Source organism: Pongo pygmaeus, chromosome 7 (assembly GCF_028885625.2).
Source record: "Pongo pygmaeus isolate AG05252 chromosome 7, NHGRI_mPonPyg2-v2.0_pri, whole genome shotgun sequence".
Taxonomy (NCBI): domain Eukaryota; kingdom Metazoa; phylum Chordata; class Mammalia; order Primates; family Hominidae; genus Pongo; species Pongo pygmaeus.
In genome coordinates, this window is record NC_072380.2 from 105,035,207 (window position 1) to 105,059,517 (window position 24,311).

Below are 24,311 nucleotides of genomic sequence, written 5' to 3' on the forward strand. Positions count from 1 at the left end.
TGAGGCTATAGGAAAACATGTACATAGGTTACAGGACATTCCAACAAAATGTGCACGGGGAGGAGATTATGGCCTTCCTCAGATTTTAGTGAGAAATCTAATAAAAGATTCTTTGCCTCTAGTAGTCCCACCAGTGCAACTCTGGCTCAAGAATTGAGCAGCCTGGATGGTTTCAGTATCATTATGTAAAGGAAATTATTTGTTAAACAAATATTGCACTTTCGTTCTCTATGTACCACTATGGATTTGAATCACTGATTGTTCTCTTTGTGTCTTAAGTTTAAACCTTGCTTCCGGATTTAAATCAATCACTCTAGGAAGAAGAAAATTAATTTTGTATGAGAAAATGACCAAAAGTCCCTTGCTACTTCCCATTCTTAATTTGAATGTTTGATGTTAACATTTATACACCAGAAAACACTCCCTTCCATGCCTGCCTGTAAACCGATACTTAATCATTTCAAACTATATCCTTACTGCCCACCTAGAATGAGGAATGGATAGTAGTTTAATAGATGACAACAAATATGAGATACATATATGAATTTACCAGTGCTTCTATCTTTCTTTTATCATCATGTTTTTCTAATTTTCTGTTTTCTCCATCTTCTCTGCCAACTCCATTATGGGACAGTTTCTTTTAAAATATGATTGGCCACTCTGACCTTTACGCTAATTAAACAAAGCAAATCATCTAGAAGTGACAGATTATTTTACAGTTGGCATCATTGGGTCTCTTAGTTAAAAATCCCTGTTACATGTTAAACATTTAGGCTCGGAATGTGATTCCTGTCACTGAATGGTGTCAACTTTCACACAAACAAGCTAAAATAAACACGAACGATGTAAAGCTTATAGCTGGAGAAATCAACAGTATCTGGGGAATGTAAAAAAGGAGGAATTGAATATCCACGGCCAAAAGAATTCAAGGCATGAAAATCCCAGGCTAATCACCCTAGACATCTTTGCTTGATTTGATTAAAACATATGTTTTGAATGATGCTTCGATTTTAAAATAGTAGCAAGTCAAAGTACAACTCAATCCCTCTTGAAGTTGGGGAAATGAGGTCACAATAATTACTCAAAAAGAGCTAGTGGAAGATAAAAGGGCATTACAGTGCCTACTTTTCCGTCCCTACCTTTGACTTTCCTAAGAGTGTGATGGCATGTAATAGCAGTTTCTGAAGTGAGATGACATCACCATATTTAATGCAACAAAAAGGGAAGGGATTTTGCATACATTTACAATAATAAGGATAGTGTGTTTATTTTCTATGCAATGTGAAACCAAAGAACATTACTGACTTTTATAGGATAAAAACCATCAGATTTCTTTCCTGTATGTATGAGTATCTTAAATCCTTCAATTTTGCTGCAAAGCTTTAGATTAAGTGCTGAGTGACAACCATGTGCCAAAAGTTGTGCTATATTAATATTCAAAGAAAGAACAAAGTAATGAGACTTAATGTAAGTATTAAAAATATTCTGTGTGCGTATCCTTTTTTAATGTTATTCACACATAACTGAAATACATTTCCCTATCCTTTAGTAGTAGTGGCTGTTTCTTTGCATATATCTTTATATGTAATTTCCCTTTTTCTTTTAAGACTATGGTTCTAAAAGGAGAGGTAAAGGAGGTCCAAAGTCATGAGAACAGAAGTAAATACATGGAGATAGAATGTGGTGCGGTAAGCTAGCAAATTGTGTAATATGCCACACAAGCTTCTATCCTAAATGCCTGACATTCTTCCTTTTGAACATCTCTTGTACAAATGAAAGAGAGCAGGAGAGAAAGAATCTTCTCTTTAGGAATACCATTACAATGCTTCGCTCAATTCCCTGCCTCCCCTCTGTTCACCCCACCCCAACTTTTTAGTTAGGAAAGTTGTAGCTTTTAAGTAATGCTTGAATACTCAAGGAGACAAGTTCAGAGGATTCTCTTGTGACTTTGTAGCTTCTCAGCTTGAGCTGATATTAGGTATCCCTGACTGCTGTCAGCCTTAGAAGATCTGTCATCCAGTCCTCACCTCCTGGATGAAACACCATTGGGTGTAGCTTTGAAAATCACATTGCTTTATGTTCTCAACATTGGACTTGCTCCCCACACATGGCTGTCAGAATTATGCTCATTCTCTGAAAACCATGTATTCTAAAGGATTTCTCAGTAACATGAAGGCTCAAAGCAATGAACAATATTAAAAATGTTGCTTTTCCTACCTTTATAAGTGTCACTGCATATGTAAATATAACTTTCCTAACAAATTGTTTTGGGGGGAACCATCTGAAATAATATGGAAATGTTCATATGAGATCATATGTTGAGCACCTTTTCTTTTCCTCTGGTATCTTTGACATCAATATCCAAAGGAAATCTATACTTTTTTAATTCAGTTTATTAATTCAGGTTTTTGAATACACAACAAATTATTTTTATTAAATATCATTTTTTTTAATACAAAGCTCTTGACAACTATGAAGACACTGATGTATTGAAAAAATTATTTTGGCTAGTGCTAAAATTATTTGTAAGAACCAGATTATTTTAGACACCAAATCTTTTTAGGGGAGAGGTTTTAAATTCAAAATTCTGGTTGAAATGTACAAGGTAGATGAAAGGAAGAGTAACCCTAAGTGGATTTCTTCTCTCCATTTTTGAATGAAAGTGAGAGAGGAATCAGATCTTCAACTCTCAGAGAACAGGGATATTCTAATTTGCTGATTTTTCTGACATTATGATAAGCCAGATTTGAGGAGGTAAACGTGCTACCTGTGTATGCCAGCCATCACCGAGCACGAATGACCTGATTCATTCAATGTGAGTGTATCTGGTGACACTCACTCACTGTCCTGATAAACACTGTTCTCGCATGAAAGAACACTTAGAGGAAAAGCTAAAACATCTGCAGTAGTTTCCAAGAGGAGTATGTTTTTCTCTTTTTCTAGTATAATGCCTAACATGTACTGAGCATCACATGGGGACAGATCTCAGGTTTTGAGATGCCTAAAGTTATCCCATTGGGGTAATCTTTTTAAGAAAAAAGCATTAAGCTCATGCTCTAAAAGCCATATATTCTAAAGGATTTCTCACTAACATGAAGGCCCCAAGAAATGGACAATATAAAAAAGGTTGCTTTTCCTATCTTTGTATCACTTCATATGTAAATGTAACTTCTGTAGCAAAGTTTTCCTGGGGAACTCTCTGAAAATAATATAAAAATGTTCTCATGGGATCATATGTTTATCACTTTTTCCTTTTCTCTGATATATTTTACATTAATATCCAAAATAAACCTCTATCCTTTTAAGAAAAAAGATCACAAAATTAACAAATATTATTATTAATTTTTATTTTGCATGATAGAAATCACAATAAATTACACATTTTAAAGATCTCACAAATGTCACAAACACCACAAAATTTGGAAAAATAGCATAATATTTTTATCAATTAACTGCCTGTCATACCACTGTAATATTTCTTTGTATTTTGGTTGCCCTCCTTGAGTGTTCCTTTGATACGGTTTGGCTCTGTGTCCCCACCCAAATCTCATGTTGAATTGTGATCCCTAGTATTGGAGGTGGGGCCTGGGGGTGACCCCAAAAGTGGTGACTGGATCATGGGGGTGATGACTGGATCATGGGGGTGGTGGTTTCTGATGAGTTAGTGTCATCCCCTTGGTGTTGTCTCATGATGGAGTTCGCATGAGATCTTGTTGTTTAAAAGTGTGTGGCACATCCCCCTTCATACTCTCTTTGATGCTCTACCATGTGAACAAGGTGCTTGCTTCCCCTTCTCCTTCTTCTATGATTGTAAGTTTCCTGAGTCCTCCCCAGCCATGCTTCCTGTACAGACTGCAGAACCATGGGCAATTAAAACACTTTTGTTTTAAAATTACCCAGTCTCAGGTAGTTCTTTATAGCAGTGTGAGAACAGACTAATACACTCATCTTGAACAATGTGATGTCATTTTCTGCAGAGAATAGAAAGATGATTCTGCTTTTCATATAGTGTGGTTGATTGAAATATATTGTTACTGTTTTTCTATTACTGATAGTTGACAACATTTTTTTTAGGTTCAAAATCACTGCAGTAACATAATATACATTTTTATGGGGAACCTCTATCAATTTTATTTGACATGTGAGCTATAAGATCCATAAGGATTTTCCACAGATGAGATTCTGGCCCTGTGCCTTTGTTCTCCTCCATTACCCACTTCCATCTTGGTGACAAAAATTGTAGGACATATCTCTTTTGTAGTCAGTCTCTGTCCCTGCACCATTTCGTCATGACACAGCGTGAATTAGGCAGTTTGTAACACGAGCATTCCTAGAAGCCATTCAGATACCAGGACAACTAGAAGCATCTTACCAAGAAGTTAGTGTGACATTGAGATTCTTCTCTGGGTCTCAGGCCACTTGTGGCCCCTAGATAAAGCAGTTAAAATGTATCAGTTTAAATTTCTGCAGTTGCTCCAATGCCGCCCAACATAAGGAGAAGGAGCTGAAGGGGAAATTGGAGTGGAAAAAGATAACAGTCTTGGCCAATTAGAGTTAAAATACTTTACTTTTGCAAACTTTACAAAACACCACATGAACAGGGCTTCCTCCTAAGGCTTTGGGTGGGCCCATGCAAGTGAGGCATCCTGAAATTTAAGGCTTACCACTTTGATGTTAAATCCATATTTGGGGCCAAATGCTATTTTATAACTTTTATAAGCAATTTATTTATTTATTTAGATATAACTCACATACTATAAATTTCATCAGTTTAAAATCTATAATTCAGTGTACATTGGTATAAGATTGCGCCACCATCACCACTATAGAGTTCCAAACATTTCCATCACCTCTAAAAGAAACGCTGCACTAGTAGCAGTCACTCCTTACTCTCCGTTAGCCCCAGCCCCTGTCAATCATGAATCTACTACTATTTCTATGGATATGCTCATTCAGGACATTTCATATGGATCATGTAATTTTGGCCTTTTGTGTTGGTTGGCTTCTTTCACTTAGAATGCTTTCAAGGCTTATCCATGTTGTTGCATGCATTAATGTTTCAATCCTTTTTGAGCCCAAATAATATTCCATTGTGTTGATATACCAGGTTTTATTGTTCTGTTCTTCTGTTCATGAATATTTGTGTTGTTTTCCACTCTGGCTATTATGTACAGTACTGCCGTGAACATTTGTATCCAAGTTTTTGCATGGACATACATGTTCAGTTCTCCTGAGTATATACTTAGAAATGGAATTGCTGGGTCATATGGCTATGTCTAGTTTTTTAAGGAACTGCCAAACTGTTTTCCTAAGTATCTGTGCTATTTCATATTCCTACCTACAGTGAATGAGAGTTTGAGTTTCTCCATATTCTTACCAACACTTTTTATATTCTGTCATTTTTTATCATAGCCTTCCTAGTGAGTATGAAATTCCATTTCAGTGTGGTTTTTATTTGCATTTCCCTAATGATTAATGATATTGGAGCATCTTTTCATGTATTTATTTGCTATTTGTGTATTTTCTTTGGAAAATGTCTATTCAAATATTTGTGTTAATTTCTAATTGAGTTACTAATCTACTTATTGAGTTAGAAAAGCTCTTTATATATTCTAATACTATTCTCTTATCAGGTATATGATTGCAAATATTGTCTCCCACATGTGAGTCGTTTTTCACTTTCTTGAGATGCTACGAGTCTTGTACTTCTTTGTTATATTTATTCCTAAGTATTTTTTTGGATGCAATTGTAAATGGAATTTGTTTTTAAATTTTGTTTTTATATTATTCATTGCCTGTATATAGAAGTGAATTGATTTTTTATGTGGTTCTTGTATCTTTTAAGCTTGCTGAACTGACTTATTAGCTATAATAGTTTTGGAATTTTTTGCATAGAAATTCCTTAGGATTTTCTCTATACAAGATCATGTCATCTACAAACAGATAATTTCGTTTTTTCTTTCCAATCTGGTTGCTTTTCATTTCTTTCTCCTGTCTAATTTTCCCAACCTTGTGTTTCTGGGATAAATTTCACTTGGTCATGCTGTATATACTACTTTATATGTCACCAGATCAGTGTACCAGTATTTTCTTGAGAAGTTTTATGTCTATATGCATATAGCTTTCTTTCTGGTAATGTGTCTTTGTGTCTTTGGTTTTGAAAATAAGTTGAGAGGAGCTTCCTTGTTTTCTTTCTTTTTTTTTTTTTTTGTCAAGTTGTGAATAATTGGAGTTAATTCTTCTTTAACTGTTTGGTAGAACTCAACAGTGAAGCCATCTGGTCCTGGGTTCTTCTTCGTGGAAAGTTCTTGGTTACTAATTTAATCACTTTTTTTGTTTATGAGTCTATTGTGATTATTTCCTCTTGTGTCATTTTTGGTAATTTCTATCTTTCTAAGAATATTCTCCCCACAGTGCTACAATTTTCATCACAAAGTGTAACATCTTTCTCATAGCCCGGAGGTGAATCCCACACCTCTGGATACTTTCTCAGAGGTCCCCAGGGGCCTGAAACCAAGGGAAGACTCTCCTGTTACACTAAACTGAACTCTGCTTCCCGCTCTCTGCTGGAAGAATGTTATTTGAAAACTACAAAGTGAAGGATGGCGAAATCTGGAGAACTAGCATATTTATTCCATTTGTATTCTTTAAATTTGTACATTTATTAGAACATCATTTTCATATATTTTAAATTCAAACTTTAAATTTTATTTTGTTAATATATTTTCTTACGCTTACTTAATTTTTACTTCACTTAATTTCACTGTTATGACATTTTAGCTTTTTATTGTCTTTTACTTGTCATATTTTCTTTTCAAATCTTGGGGTATTTTATTAAGTAGAATTAATGGCAAATTTTACAATAGTTTATACTTTTATATTATCTTAAAGTTTACCTTAAATAACGTCTTCTCATATTTTAAGTGCCCCCCTTTTTTTAGAATGTTGCATATGCTCAGATAATTCCAAAACAAAAAGAACAAGTCACAGTTTCCGACTTTAAGAGGTTTGCTCTATTAGTAAGTGTTTCAATTGTTCTTTACATTTCTATTTTTAACTTTCATTCCTACAGTTTTTTTTATTATTCTCAATTTATCAGTGATGTTGTATATTAATAAATGATAACATTTTTGATACTTACTAACATGCTGGGTACCCTGCTTAGCCTGTTTCATAATTGAGCTCTATATATTATCATGACTTAGATAATATTATCATGACTTTTATTTTGCAGATGATGAAATTAAGTTCCCAGAAATACAAGTAAATTGGCAAAGGTTATAATAGCAACTAAGAATCAAATCTGAGATGCAAAGTTGCTCTTAACCACCACACTTTTCTAATTAACATTTAATCTTAAAGCCAAGTATGGTTAACTTCTTAAACCTAATTTCAAAGACATTCTGTACCAGACAGCAACAGGCAGATCAATGCTAGAATTCTTAAAAATAGACGTGTCTTGGCTTGTAGTAATGTTATGTCAAGTGAGATGGGGCATAAATATTTTTGATTCAGACAACCTAAATCACATTATAAGCAATTTTCTTTAAACAATGTGTTTCCAAATCTGTTACACATTTTTTGTTACATATTTAAATTCATGGTGTTCAGGCAAAATAACTAGTTCATATAGAGCTAGTCTTCCATAGTTCAACTTCCCATGAACATTCTCCTCTTAAAAACTAAGCTATGGCCAGGCACAGTGGCTCACGCCTGTAATCCCAGCACTTTGGGAGGCCGAGACAGGCGGATTACAAGGTCAAGAGATCGAGACCATCCTGGCCAACATGGTGAAATCCTGTCTCTACTAAAAATACAAAAATTAGCCAGGCATGGTGGCAGGTGCCCATAGTCCCAGCTACTCAGGAGGCTGAAGCAGGAGGATCACTTGAACCTGGGAGGTGGAGGTTGAAGTGACCTGAGATCACACCATTGCACTCCAGCCTGGGCAACAAGAACAAAACTCTGTCTCAAAAAACAAAACAAAACAAAACTAAGCTACTTAGCCAGGGATCCAAACATGATATAATTAACAGCACTGCTATTTAAGTAAAATATCTCTGTGCAAAACATAAGAGGACAGAAACAACAAGTCTATACTTTCAACTCCAACTTATACCCTGAGGTCTAAAGCAACACTTATAAACCCATCTGTATCTATATCTAACCAATCTCATCCCTAACCAATCCCATCCTCTGCATCCAAATATTTTCCTTTTTCTGTAATCATTGTTTCCATGACTAGCATGGCCATCCACCCAGCACCCAAGCCAGAAACCTGGAAACCATGGACAGTTCTTTTTTGTATTTTATCTCCACTAATGTCCCTCCTGCTAAACACATTCAATCAACCTGTGTCCCTTCAATTCATACTCTCAAACAGGTCTTATTTCATTCATACTTTTTATTGCCACAGTTATTGCCCTATTTTGAGGCTTGCTTTGCTTCAGGCTGTTCTTTCTATTCCTCTGTCTCTTCAGAGTCTAACCTTCAAATTAGCCTTTCTCTCAGTTCCATTCATTCTCTGCACTGCTGCCATGATGACCCTTTCTTTTTTTTTTTTTTTTTTTTTTTTTCTTCAGAATCTTTGTCACCCAGGCTGGAGTGCAGTGACACAATCTTGGCTCACTGCGACCTCTGCCTCCCAGGTTCAAGCAATTCTCCTGCCTCAGCCTCCCGAGAAGCTGGGATTATAGGCGTGAGCCACCGCGCCTGGCCAATAATCTTTCAAAAATTCAAATCTGCTCTAACAAAATTGTCAAATCTGATAGACGACAATAAGAATTCTTAGCATGGCTTATACAGCCAACTCTAGTTTGGTCTCCAGTTGACTATCTACCCTCACTATTTCTCGCTTTCATAAATGGGGGTTAATGTAAGAACTTTTACATTGTTAAAGTCTTCAAGCTGTAACCACTTGTAAGGATGAATGGGGTTATACTCTTAGTAATCAATTGTATTTTATAAATCTATGTTCACATATGCTAATTTCTATTCCTTCTAAAAACCTCACTCAATGTGAGTTTTTTTGTGTGTCCTTGGGACCATTTCATGTGAGCTCATGAACATTCTTCTTGGCCATGGCTGCTATCTAGAAACAGCTCTATTGTTCTTATCTTTCCTACTGGGAAAGTTCTTTTGTCCATGTCAAGAATTTCATGATGTTTCCCACTCTGCCACAGAGATTCAAGTCAGGTCTGGGACCTCTAATCTTATTCTGTAATACTAGATTGTATTTTTATCAGATTAATTCTCCAGTTTTCTTATTTCTTCTTTTAAAAAAAATCCCTCTAGGAAACTACTCTTCCCTCCTCATTCTTTTTGGGGAACCTCTTTGTGCACCCTATTAAGACCTGTAACTTAGTTTGCATATTCATTTACAGTCTTCATCATTTCACTCCCCATTTCTTGATTTCACCATAAAGTTTCCCGGGTGGACACCCTATTTGTATTTTCAGCATCTACCACAGTACCTGGAACACAGAATATACTCAAATGTTTGTTAAGTGTACACAGACTGTTCTTTCCAATGTACAAACAGAGAAGCATAATTTTGGAAGCAACAATTTACTACCTTGTTTTTCCTACTTTGTTTTCTGTCAGGAGAAGTTTTATTTTTGAATAAATTCAAATGCTTTGTTTTCAAATATTATTACTAAATTTTCAATTACAAACTATAGAAAAGTTAATATAGGTGACTATGATCATAAAGAAAGAGACTCTTTACACTCAGTGATGTGAGTCATTAATTAGACATCTCATTTATCACAAGACCTAACTAGAAAAAACAAAGAACAAGAACTAACACAGGATTCTGGTTTTGTTAGGGAAAAAAAAAAAGTTCAAGGAACCTGTATTTAATCAAAACACACAAAACAATCTCCAGATACTGTCTGGCAACAAATTTAGAATTTGCAGAGTTGAAATGTTGATTTGCTTAGCTATAAATATTACCTTGATGAAAGACAGCCCTAACTCTGTCTTCTACCACTTCATGTCTGATAAGAAGGTTACTATTACGTGTATTTTCTTAGGAACCCATTAAATCTAACTTTTCTGGAACCATCTACAGAGACATAATTATTCAACATGAAGGGAGATATCCAGATTTTTTTTTAAGGAAAATGCCTATAAAACAAAAGTGGGGAAGAAAAAAGAGAGAGCAAGAAGCGTGAAAATTTTATTCAAAACTAAGGACTAATCCAGCAGCTTTACAAAAAATGATAGAAAACTCCTTTTCATGTCAATGAGAATTCTGAATTCTCAAGTTTGGGCATGGGGCCCATCCTGTGATATGTTAACTAAAAGAAAAAATTTCTTTTTCAGGCATCTGCCTTCCTTTTTTTTCTATTTCCATGGCAAGCTGTTTCAAGGTGCTTCATGAAAAGCTTCTCAAAACCAATGTGCTCTAAAAGCCACAAGTTTGATGACTGATGAAAGAGTCGCAAGAGAGAGTTTTTGCATCTCCTCTTTAACAGAGATCTTGAAAAGCCAAATGACTGCGAAAGAACATGATTCATCTTGTGCAAATGCTGAAGAGTATGTTTAACTGTCACCTACTGCATTTTGCAGCAGCGCCTATTCAAAAGCTCCCCAAAAGATGCAAGTGCCATTCTGAGGAGGGAGAAAAAACTGAGTCATGATAAATATCATGCTGAACTTTCTTTCATTTGTGGAAATTGTGGGTGTTTAAATGTTACAAATAGTCACATTTCTATTCACATTATGTGAAAACACGTATAGTAAGTCCTCAACTATACAGAGCTCCCTGAAAATGAGTTATTCTGAACAGCTGAATGTTCCAGATGGCTTTGAGTTAACCCACTGAGTTCCAGCTAGAACATAGCAAATATCTTCAAAATAGACTGAGTTTTGTTCATCTGAAATTTTTCAGGGAATAGACCATGCTTAAAAATGAGTCAAATTTTTAAAAGTTTGTTCTGTAAGTGTACATACTGTGCAAAGTATTTAGCACAGTTCTCTGTATAGAGTAAATACCCGAAGAAATAGTACTAATTGCTGCTACTACTTGACTACAACCACAATTTCTACAGGTTCTTAATCTTTTTTGGTAAACTTTGTGTTAGAGTTAAGCCATCCTTGTATCATCTGACTGAGGAAAACAGAAAAGAATTAAGAAGACGAATTTCAGTGAATGGGCTGTATGGTGTTATACTACAACTTTATTGCAATTCAACACCTGCAAAAGAACTGAACAGAAATATTCAGTGACTCTAATAATAAATAAGGCAAATTAGTCATTCTTGCATTGACCCATTGACATGTTACAGAATTCTTCCTGTGCATGAATGTCTGTTTCTTCCTTTAAGATTATTACAATTTTTGGGGTTTCTTTCCTCTGATATTTGAGAGAATTATGTCTACAGCTTAGTGGAATGATTGACATACAGCTGGTAAAAAAAAGTTTGTTTAATAATGAATTCTGAAGCTCCCTCCAATGTGCTGCATTTGTACTTGACATTGCACAGGTTTTCATGCTGCCTCTTTTTAGTTTTTTTTTTCATAATTTTATTAGAAGGGCAAAGTAAATAATCTTCCAAATTGTTGGACTGTAGTGATTTGTATATCTTCAAGGACTAAACCATAAGTTTCTTGTGATTGGGAACCATGTTGTATTCAACTTTATCCAACTAGAGCCATTGTGGCTTCTAACACATAGTAGCCATGCAATATTTATGGACTGAATGAGCATAATACTGGTGATATTTTCTAATCGTATTCTTTTTTCCCCCTTTCTCCACCATGATGATTTCATTTTCTAATCATATTCTTTTTTTCCCCGTTTCTCCACCAAGGTGATTTCATTTTTCTATTCCTAAGGGACTACAACTGTGAGGTTCAAGTAGATTTTTCTTTTGACCCAGCAGAGGTATTCTTTCTATGACATAGCTTATAAATAAAACACTATTATAATTATTCCCTCAACAAATAATTACAAACTAATGGTTGAGAGCAAATCTTTGGAGTCAGAGAGACATGTGTTTGAAATCCAGCTCCGTCACCAACTGCTTTTGTGACCTTGGAAATGTAACATAACTTTTCTTATCCCTGGTGAATAAAGTTTACAAAGACCTAATGGCTGTCAAGAGGATCAAGTGAGTTAATTTCCATATAGCCTTTAGGAGCGTACCTAACCTTAGTAAGGTGCTAAGTATCCACAATGAGCCTTTTAATATCTTATGTGTGTATTATACTCTGTAGGAACCATGTTGTAAAAAGATCAGGAAAATACACTTTAGTCATTACAAGGTATTGCAGTATTTTCTTTTTACACCACCATTTGATCTGATAGCTTTTCCCCTTTTGACTAGGTTTGTTCATTGCCTTTGGTTATTTCTTTATCAATAGAGAGGTTTTGTTTGGCTTAGTTTTGGTGCCTTTAGGTAAGAAATTGTTCCAGGAGCCTGAGAATTCTGAAAAGCTAATTTCTGAACAATTGTAGTTTTAATTCACTAACATTGTTCAAACTTAATAACTTTTGAATCCTGTAATTTTGTCATATAGTATTTTAGAAATCAATGCTTCTGATTCCTTGATATTACTAACAAGTGCAGAGGAAAAAGATGAAAACAATTTTTTCTTAATAGTTATAAATTTTATCTTTGGTTAAACATTTTCTTTGGGTTACACTTATAGAAATACATATATCTTACTTTACATATTTAATAATAGGTATACAATTTTTGAGAAAGGAACTATTGTTTGTGAGGAGTGAGACAAGACAGCTATATATCACAAAAATTCATTATCAAACTCAGTTTTATTGAGCATCAAGGATCATAAGGAAAATACTACATGTATCTGAAGTCACTTTATTATTAAGATCATATAAAATTGATATAAAACAGTAAAGAAATAAACTAAAAATCTTTCACAGATTTTTCAGATTGTGAAAACATCAAAAATTCTAAATAACACATAGATTCACGTGGAATTAAATGAATTCCACGTGATTCTATGAGTTAAATAAATTCTAAACTCGTGTTGAATTAACATTTATTTAGAATGTTAAGAGTGAAACATAGTTGTTATGTTTCACTCTTAATATTAAAGGAATTCGTCTTGGGACATATTTTTTGTCCTCATGCACACATCACAAATCCATAGGTGATCTCATCAACTTTCACTGCTTTTAAAGACCTGAGAAGATACTTCACAAAATCCAATAAGCAAGGAAAAGCTGTTTAGTAACATTAATCATTAGGGAAATGCAAATTAAAATCACGATGTAATACCATTAGACTACCCAATTAGAATGGCTAAAATCAAAAAGACTGACAACACAAAGCACTGGTGAAAAATGTGGACCAACCAAACTTAATTCTCATATATTGCTAGAAAAGAGTCTGGCAGTTTCTTAAAATGTTAAATGTATAGATAATATCTCAGCAACTTCGCTACTAGGCATTTACCCAAGAGCAATGAAGGCATATACACACCAAAATGCTGGTATGTTCATATCAGCTTTATTCATGATAGACCAAACTGGAAACAACCAAATGTCCCTGAGCTGATGAAGACATAAAGAAATTGTCATATATTCACACAATGATATACTACTCAGAAATAAAATGCCTCAAATTACTGATACATAAAACAACATGAATAAATCTCACAGATACAATGTTAAGGGGAAAATGCCTGAGACAAAAGATGTATACTTGATAATTACATTTACATGAATTTCTGACAAGGGAAAACTGAGTAATGGTAAAACACATCAGCTCAGTGGTTGCAGGATGAGGAGCGTTACTTGAAGGAAGGCATGAAGGAACTTACTGGGGTGATAGAAATGTTCTACTCTGGCATAGGGTGGTGAGTACATGGGTGTATACACGTCTGTCAAAACGCTAACTGGGCAGGGTGCAGTGGCTCACGCCTGTAATCCCAGCACTTTCAGAGGCAGAGCCAGGTGGATCAACTGAGGTCAGGATTTCCAGACCAGCCTGGGCATCATGGTGAAAATCCATCTCTACTAAAAATACAAAAATTAGCTGAGTGTGGTGGTGCACACCTGTAATCCCAGCTATTGGGGAGGCTGAGGCAGGAGAATTGCTTGAACCCGGGAGGAGGCAGAGGTTACAGTGAGCCAAGATCATGCCATTGTGCTTCAGCCTGGGAAACAAGAGAGAAATTCCATCTCAAAACAAACAAACAAACAAACAAAACAAAAAACAAACAACAACAACAACAACAAAAAACTCTAACTGGACTTCAATATTGGGACATACTGCAAATACATAATTTGTATAAGAATTTGTCCCAAGATCATTTAAATTCATTTTAATCTATCCATTCATTCAAAAATCATGTTCACAGTAGAGGGATAAAACAATAACCAAAAAAAGACAATTTCTTCCTTCTGCCTTCAGAAGCTTACAGCTTAGTAGGAAAACCAGATGTTGTCAAAATATCAACAATAAACATATAATTACAAACTGTGATGCAAATACTGCGAAGGAGGCATACCGAGTCACAAGGCAGCCAATAAAGGGATTCCCAACCTAGTGGGTGCTGGGGGAAGGAAATGCCAAGAGGGAGGTTTTCCCTAAAGGCGGGTTTTAGTCCACTGTCATTGAGATCACAGAAACTGGAGTCAGACTGCCTGGGTTGGAAGACTGAATCTATCACTCATGCAGTGCGTAACCTCAGGCACACTTTAAGTGTCAGTTTCCTTATCTGCAGATATTAAAGCAGTATCTATGTTTACACATATCTACATATATTAAAAATATGTTAGAATTTATTTCAAGTACTTAACATGACCAAATCCAACAAAAATTGTGATTGACACAAACTAGTGCTTTTTCAGTGCAAAGATAAGAATAGAAGCTAACTTTGAGTGAGCTGAAGGGAGGACGGAGGTGAGAAAACAGAGACACTTAACAAAGACACCTCCTTTAAGGAGTTTTGCCATGCAGATGAACAGAGAACAAGAACCGTGGCTGGAGTTCAAGAAGCCAAGGGATAATTTCATTTGTTTATTTGTACTATGGGAGCTACTCTGGCATGCTAGTAGGAATGACCCATTTTAGTAGAAAAAACTGATGATGCAGGAGCTGGCAAAACTGCAAGAATAAAATCCTTATGTGGGTGAGGGATGGCTGGAATTAAACAGGAGCTGGGACGGTTATTCTATTATAACAACAGTTTTAAAATTTAGGTTAGCTCAATGTATTCATGAAAAATTGTGCCAGGTGTAAGAGACAAAGGAGTTAACAAAAAAATACATTTGGTGGGTGGGTTCCAGATGAAATAATTCTCATCTGACTGTATCTTTTACTAAGGAAGTGTGAAGTCATCAGCTGAGTTTTATCACAGATGTTTGAAGAGGAGAAAATATGAAATAATTGTCTGGAAGAGTAAGTGACAATAAATATTTACTGTGGAATATGGGAGGAGCTTTCATGCTGCTTGATGATTTTGCCATTTATTCTACGAAAGAGACCAGTCCTTGTGGATGTGAGAATTTCCTAGCAATTTTCAGCCACTTGGTTGCAGGCATATAGTGGGGGAGGGATGATTATGATCAAGATTGGGGTTTTGCCAGAAGAGTGCTAAGAAATAAGAGGAGAACAAGGTGAAGAGTGTTTGCAGAAGAGAGGCTGCAGCCCTTAGTCCTTGTGATCTACACTTGGCGGGGAGGGACAGTAGGACAGTGGTGGCTCAATGGATCGAAGTTCCCTGTCCATTTGGGGATGGCTGCAGTGGCACTACCAACCCAAGTCAGCTGTAAGGAACAGATGACTTTATTGCTGGGTGTGCTTTCCATTTAAGAAATATTCTAGGTCTATTCTCTAAATAACCATTTTGCTGTTATTAGATAAAAAGCCCCGCAAAAGTTGCTCCCAGGAGAAGCTGTGACACTAATTTTGAAATGTTTAATTTGATGTAAAAATGTAATACTTGTAATAGCTTTGTACTATTTATTTTCATAAATGAGGCAGCAAATACTTTATAAATAATTGGGGGCTCTTCACCCAGGCTGTGGGCCACTCTGGCCTCATCTGTTCCCATACTGTGTCTCCTGAACGTGTGTCCTGCTCAGCAGCACTTCACAATTCGGTAGTATCAGATTCTTTGGTTGAAGTCTGTACACAGAGGAGAAATTTGTTGACTCAGTAGAATGGTTGGTAAGTTGTTAGTGTCAGATCACCTGGATAGATAACATTTTAAAAGAAAATTTATAAGGAAAGAATTTTTAAATATTCAAAAACATCAAAAGCAAAGAGAAAAGACAATGAATTCCTGTATGCTGCTTTGCCCAGATTCAACAATTGTTAAGAATTTGAAAATGGCTGTGTTTTGAAATTCCTTCCTTTATAACAACATTTTTTTTTTTTTTTTTTTTTTTTTTGAGACAGAGTCTTGCTCTATTGCCCAAGCTGGAGTGAAGCAGCACAAACACCTCTCACTGCAGCCTTGACTTCCTAGGCTCAAGTGATCCTCCTGCTTTAGCTCCCTTTGTAGCTGGGACCACAGACACGCACCACCACGCACAGCTAATTTTTAAAAAAACTTCCGTAGAGACAGGGTCACTCTATGTTGCCCAGGCTGATCTCAAACTCTTGGGTTCGAATGATCCTCCCGCTTAGGCCTCCCAAAGTGCTGACAACATAATTCTTTAAGGAAAAAATACGACTCTAAAATGATATCTGAGTTAAACGTAACAAATTAAATACTAGTCATGTATTTTTCAGCACGTATTTTCTGGGTTCTTCACATGTACAAAGCAATGTACAAAGAGCTGGCACAGAATTGTAAAGAAGGCAGACACATCTCTGCCTGAGAGAGGTCTATTTGCATCATCAGAACCAAGTGTGTCTCAGAAAGCTCTAATTCTTTCATTTACACAATTCATTGATTGTTCCATAGTAGCCAAAAGTGAAAATGTGAATTCTTATCTTAATGCAGAGAACAGGGAGAGCACCTGACATCTAAATTTAAAATCTATAAAAGCTGTTATTGCTTAGGATACATTCTGCTAGTTAACTTTCACTTTTGTGTTTGCTTTTTAAAAAATCTCTAGTATTCATAACCTATTCTGCCTGTATATCAATATTATTTCTAATTAGGCAATTAAAGAAGGTTGACTGATTCCAAATTTCCAAAGATCTATTCAGATTAACAATCACATTGATATCTTACTAAAAGGACAAAATAAAATGTAAGCTTTATTAGAACGCAGACAAAATAGTTGTGGAGAATAATAATATAATTGGAGAACTATTAGTATCTTAGGTATTGTATAGTTCTTCAATTATAGTTGCTAAAATATTCTAGATAATTCCAAGCTAGAGATCCCTCCTACAATTTTTCTGTTATATTTGGAATTGCTATGTTGTCACTTATGGGAAAGTTCTCTGACTTAATATCTGTGCCAAATTGTGTGTTGGGAGCTCAGCACTTTTCCTCTTCCTCTTGGCTCTTCTCTGTGTTAAAGAAGCTGGAAGCCTGAGAACCAGATTTCTTGGAGTTTCTGTCAGTAGGCCTCCAGGTAAAACCCTGCCTGTAAGAGGCACAACACATGAAAGGCATTAGCCATATTAACACTCCTATGGCTACAATGGGCAGATAAGTGATTTTGGGCAGGTGAGATTTTCAGCAGTCCCTAGATAATTTCTCTTGAACCATTACTGGAGGCAACAGTTATCATTGTCTAAAGTTTCTGGAAGTTTCTGTCCCTTTCTGAGTCCTTGGAGTAGTGGTGAAATGTGGCTGTAGCTGCGCTTTATCTCTGCCTCATACCTTCCAGTACTTTCCTGTATCAAATATCTTTCTGCTTACTTCAAATACACAGAGAGGTTTCTGCTTTCCTGACAGGACTTGGACAGATAAATTATTTTTATAATAAATCAGAGGAGATGGAAATTGAGAAAATAGTAGACCCAAAAATTGGGTAGAAGTATTTCTGTAATCATGTTATATTGATCTTTCATTTAGACAAACAGTAGGTACTTAATAAGCACTCCTTCCTTCTTTTTAAATTCATTAAAGAAATAGTATTTGAATAGATTCATTTCGTGGGACAGAAGAGCCTCACTGATAATTTTAAAATGTACTGTTTACTTGAAACTTGATAAGAAAGTAGATTTCAAGTGTCTTTACCACACAGACACACAAATGCACACACACACACATAAATGGTAACTGTGTGTGGTGATGGATATGTTAACTTGTGGTAATAAGTCCACAAAGTATACTCTTATCAAATCATCATGTTGAACACTTCAATATTATATAAAATTTTTGTCAATTAAAAATTTTAGGCCTGGCGTGGTGGCTCACGCATGTAATCCTAGCACTTTGGGAGGCTGAGGAGGGAGGGTCACCTGAGGTCAGGAGTTCGAGACCAGCCTGGCCAACATGGTGAAAGCCGATCTCTACTAAAAATACAAAAATTAGCCGGGCATGGTGGCAGGCACTTGTAATACCAGCTACTCAGGAGCCTGAGGAAGGAGAATCACTTGAACCCGGGAGGCGGAGGTTGCAGTGAGCCGAGATCGTGCCACTGGACTCCAGCCTGGGGGACAAGAGAGAGACTTCGTCTCAAAAAAAAAAAAAAAAAAAAATTAAAATACAATTAAAAAAAAGAAAAGAAACCAGTTTCCAGGATATCAAAACAAGGACATACAATGTCCTTGGCTTGGTATTATAAGAATAAATAAAGCTGATTAAAAAAATAGGAATAACTTACAAATAAATGCCTATTTTGATAGGTTGATATTTTATATTAAAAACGGATCTCACAATATTAACAGGTCTTTGTTTTTAGAATTATTTTTTTCAGGTTACATAGCAAATAAATAACAAAATCTCTTAGTACTATTTCAAATTAAACTGCAATATTATAAACATAAAATGATTTATTCATCTAGGTATATGATTTTTTTAAATGAAAAGATTCCAATTGGGTGTGATCAAATCTGCATCATATTTTGTTGGCAGAAAGGTTTTATGATTGGAAATTATCTTTGCTCATCCTCCTGAATTAATAAAATGTGGCTGACAGTCATCATAGTCTTACAGGCCACAGTTGTTATGAAAATATGGTTGCTAGGATACCTTCATTATTTCATTGTCATGTTACACCGGTCTATCAATTAATAAAGAGACACTCAAGTTAATTCTCAGTCACATTTATACACATTCTTAGCATATGATTTCCCTTATCTCCAAGTGACATTTCTCCCTGTAGCATTCACCTTCTACTCCATAAAATATTAAACATGAGGTTATCACATCAGTTTACAAATTACAGCAATGATGCACGTCTTCTACTTAACCTTTCCATTCACTTTCCATCATGGTGAAAGTTCTTACAGCAAATATCCATGCCTAAACTAAATTTTTTTTTCTACCTTTAGATTTACTTCAGAGAAAATTGATGCCTAGGAAAAAAATACATGTATTGAATTGATGTCTTCAGTCCTTTTTAGTTCTTTCTATAGGAAATAGGAAGGTAAAGCAGGCAATCCTTTGAACATCCCTCCTGCATCTTTAGATATTCAAAACAATTCCCAGGTTATTGCTTTAAACTTTAGGGTTAGATTCAAAGAAGATGTCTTATAATGGGTCTTACAAATACATTTCATATGACTATTACATTTCAGTCAAAACTACCAAATGCTGTCTTGCATTGCCACTTGTCAGAACATCATAAAAATAAGAATAATAGATTAAAATTCATGTGATAAATTCATTTTATTTACACTTTGTCACTTCAAATTAGTGCCTACTCATTTCAGTTTATGGAACCAAAATAAAATGAATTACGTTAATTTTCCAAAGACGAGGATGCAACACATTCTGAGAATTGGCAAAAGCGGAAATGTTGACTCTAATTATAAAACATTATACAAATATAGAAACCTTTTCATGACTTCATATAATTTTGATACCTTCTCAAAAAATTCCAGCAAGTGAAAGTGTTGTTACCCCTACTATACAAGAAAACTGAGCAATATCTGGATTAACTCATTTGCAAAGTATCATTCAGTAATTTGTACAATCAAGGATAGACTTAATTGTACAGTCAAGTATACACTTAAAAGATTTCCTTTTTTTTTTGGAAAAAACTACTTTAAAGTTCATATGGAACCAAAAAAGAGCCCGCATCACCAAGTCAATCCTAAGCCAAAAGAACAAAGCTGGAGGCATCACACTACCTGACTTCAAACTATACTACAAGGCTACAGTAACCAAAACAGCACGGTACTGGTACCAAAACAGAGATATAGACCAATGGAACAGAACAGAGCCCTCAGAAATAATGCCACATATCTACAACTATCTGATCTTTGACAAACCTGATAAAAACAAGAAATGGGGAAAGGATTCCCTATTTAATAAATGGTGCTGGGAAAACTGGCTAGCCATATGTAGAAAACTGAAACTGGATCCCTTCCTTACACCTTAAAAAAAATTAATTCAAGATGGATTAAAGACTTACATGTTAGACCTAAAACCATAAAATCCCTAGAAGAAAACCTAGGCAATACCATTCAGGACATAGGCATGGGCAAGGACTTCGTGTCTAAAACACCAATAGCAATGGCAACAAAAGCCAAAATTGATGAATGGGGTCTAATTAAACGAAAGAGCTTCTGCAAAGCAAAAGAAACTACCATCAGAGTGAACAGGCAACCTACAGAATGAGAGAAAATTTTTGCAACCTACTCATCTGACACAGGGCTAATATCCACAGTCTACAATGAACTCAAACAAATTTACAAGAAAAAATCAAACAAACCCATCAAAAAGTGGGCAAAGGATATGAAGAGACACTTCTCAAAAGAAGACATTTATGCAGCCAACAGACACATGAAAAAATGCTCATCATCACTGGCCATCAGAGAAATGAAAATTAAAACCACAATGAGATACCATCTCACACCAGTTAGAATGACGATCATTAAAAAGTCAGGAAACAACAGGTGCTGGAGAGGATGTGGAGAAATATGAACACTTTTACACTGTTGGTGGGACTGGAAACTAGTTCAACCATTGTGGATGTCAGTGTGGCGATTCCTCAAGGATCTAGAACTAGAAATACCATTTGACCCAGCCATCCCATTACTGGGTCTACACCCAAAGGATTATAAATCATGCTGCTGTAAAGACACATGCACACGTATGTTTATTGCGGCACTAATCACAATAGCAAAGACTTGGAACCAACCCAAATGTCCATCAGTGATAGACTGGATTAAGAAAATGTGGCACATATACACCATGGAATACTATGCAGCCATAAAAAATGATGAGTTCATGTCCTTTGTAGGGACATGGATGAAACTGGAAACCATCATTCTCAGCAAACTATCACAAGGACAAAAAACCAAACACCACATGTTCTCACTCATAGGTGGGACTTGAACAATGAGAACACATGGATACAGGAAGGGGAACATCACACACCGGGGACTGTTATGGGGTGGGGGGAGGGGGAGGGATAGCATTAGGAGATATACCTAATGCTAAATGATGAGTTAATGGGTGCAGCACACCAACATGGCACATGTATACATATGTAACAAACCTGCACGTTGTGCACATGTACCCTAAAACTTAAAGTATAATAATAAAACAAATTTTAAAAAAAAGATTTCTTAATGTTTAGAATTAATTGTTTTACACTGGGCATGCTGGCTCATGCCTGTAATCCCAGCATTTTGGGAGGCCAAAATGGGTGGATCATGAAGACAAGAGATAGAGACCATCCTGGTCAACATGGTGAAACTCCCTTCTCTACTAAAAATACAAAAATTAGCCAGGCATGGTCGTGTGCGCCTGTAGTCCCAGCTACTTGGGAGGCTGAGGCAGGAGAATCACTTGAACCCAGGAGGTGGAGTTTCCAGTGAGCCAAGATCGTGCCACTGCACTCCAGCATGGTGACAGGGTGAGACTCCGTATCAAAAAAAAAAAAAAATTGTTTTAAAGGTACTATCATTCATTCCAATTTCATGATCAATATTTGTCAATATTTATATGTGAACAGTTTGTTCAAATTTTATAACTAGTAGAATGCAAGAAAAAGAAAAAAGAATACACAATTCAAGGAGTGAATGTCTCAACTCTTAAAAATATTTGTAAGCAGTTCAACATATCTTTATATTTGTATATAAGTACATTAAAAGCAATTGTATCAAAACCCAAACTGACCACACAGATGTAGTATTTTTTAAACTTCTCCTGTGCCAAAGACTGTACACAGCTGTTTTCAATTCGCTGAAATAGATGTGTGGTCTTCCTTTCATCAAAGAAAAATATCTCTCTTTTTAAATTTTTATGTGTGGCTTGGCAAATAATATAGTTAAAGTAAGAATATACTCATGTGAAAAAATCTTTATCAATCCTGATGTCCCATGAAATGGGTTAAAACTGTCTTGTAATGAAGTATACGAAATTTACTAATGTTTTTGATGCTTTACAAATGTCTCTCAAGTATTACTCAGATGTGTTTTGAGTATAATCCAACCACATTTTTTAAACTTTGAGAATCAGAAATTTAAACAATGTAATGATAAATTAAGTTCCAGGATTATAGTATTTTTGATGCAATGATGAGATTCAGAGACTTTTGAGTTTCATGCTGCTATCAGTTTCCTTTGTATCACAGATCAATCTTGATTTTTCCTTAGCAAAATATTATACTTCATTTCCCAGACCTTGTGCCCCCGATTCACCTTCACCTACACTTTTGTCAGGCTCAATACATTTTAAATAGTATTCGCTAGGGCAGTATAAAATCATTTTCCCATGCAACTGAAAAAAGCACTCGGTGGTTAAACTTCCTTATGACTTTGGCAGGCCTAACAAAATCTAAAGACATTTTTATTTTCTTGTAGGCCCCATTTTTGGTTTTAAATTCATCGTGTAACCCCTCAAAATATTAGAGCGAGGTATGAACTTTAACATGACAGATTTATGTTTTCATCTACAAATTCCTTTCCATTTTTAATGTTAAAAAATTGAAAGTAGGGTTCGACAAATGATTATTATGTAAGATTATATTATGAACATATCTTTTCTCAATATTTCAAATACCTTCAACCATTATTTCCTCGAGATGGCACTAGGGCAACTTTGTTCTTTGTATTGCACAGTGTACTCTCACTAATTGAAAATATTTATCACTTCCTTTCCCCATTTATTTTTATAAAATTCTTTTTTGTCATAATTTCTAGCCTCAGGGCAGAAGCGATTCTCTTTTTGTATATTTCTCCTAACCATAGACATAGTGCAATAATTCCAAGCTAGCATTTCACATTTCACAATGACAATTTTTCAAGTCAACTCAATCAAATATTTATTAATGACCTACTGTGGGTCATAGACAGTAATGGTAGGCTGCTCTGTCTCATTCTAATCTACATACCATTGTTAAAATGGCACAATTGACACTAAATCACCAATTCAGACTCAGTGGATGAGATCAACATTGCTTGCACTTTAAGCAGATGTGAAATAAGATGTGATCGCTTAATATCACTCCATCTTTCGATTATGAATACCTCCCTAATTTTACCTCCATCTAATTTCTCAGGTCTCAGAGAGAATGAACTAAAAGAAAAACAATAAAGGAAAATCAGTAGATGATGAAGAGCATCTTGATGACCTATTGGGAATGTACAGGGTGTGTGAAGAGAGGGGATTATTATAATGTGCAAGAATATGGAAAAATGTGGCTGGGAAATAAAAGAGAATAAAGACCAAAAGATGGGAAGAACAAAAATGTCACGAATAAAACGTCATGTTTTATTTAGGTGCATTGTTATTTGGTTTGGTTTTATTTTATTTATTTTATTTGGTTTAATATTTTGACTTCCATATTACTAGTAAAATATTTTAGAGCTATAATTCTAGAAATTATAAAATTCACATAGGGAGTCTATGTGACACTTAATATTTTGAAGCAAGGATAATATACTTTTTCCCTATAGATTCTCTACTGAATATATATATACACAGTAGAGAATATAAATATTTTATATATATAAATCCATATGTTTTTTATATATATATATATATATATATATATATATAAAACAATGAGTAACAGCCTTGCCATTGTTGAACTGTTTTTTAAAATACAGACTATAGGAATTCTATTAAATGTTCTGCTTGGAGATCCAGCATTAAAAATCATACTTTGTCTCTTAGGCACCACCCACACTCCATTGAATGCTAATACCTGAGCTGTAATGGGAAACTGTCTCCACGTGGTCTCAGGATTCCCCTCTCTATCTTCTCAGTCCATGTGTTCATCAAGAGGCAGCAAGTGAGCT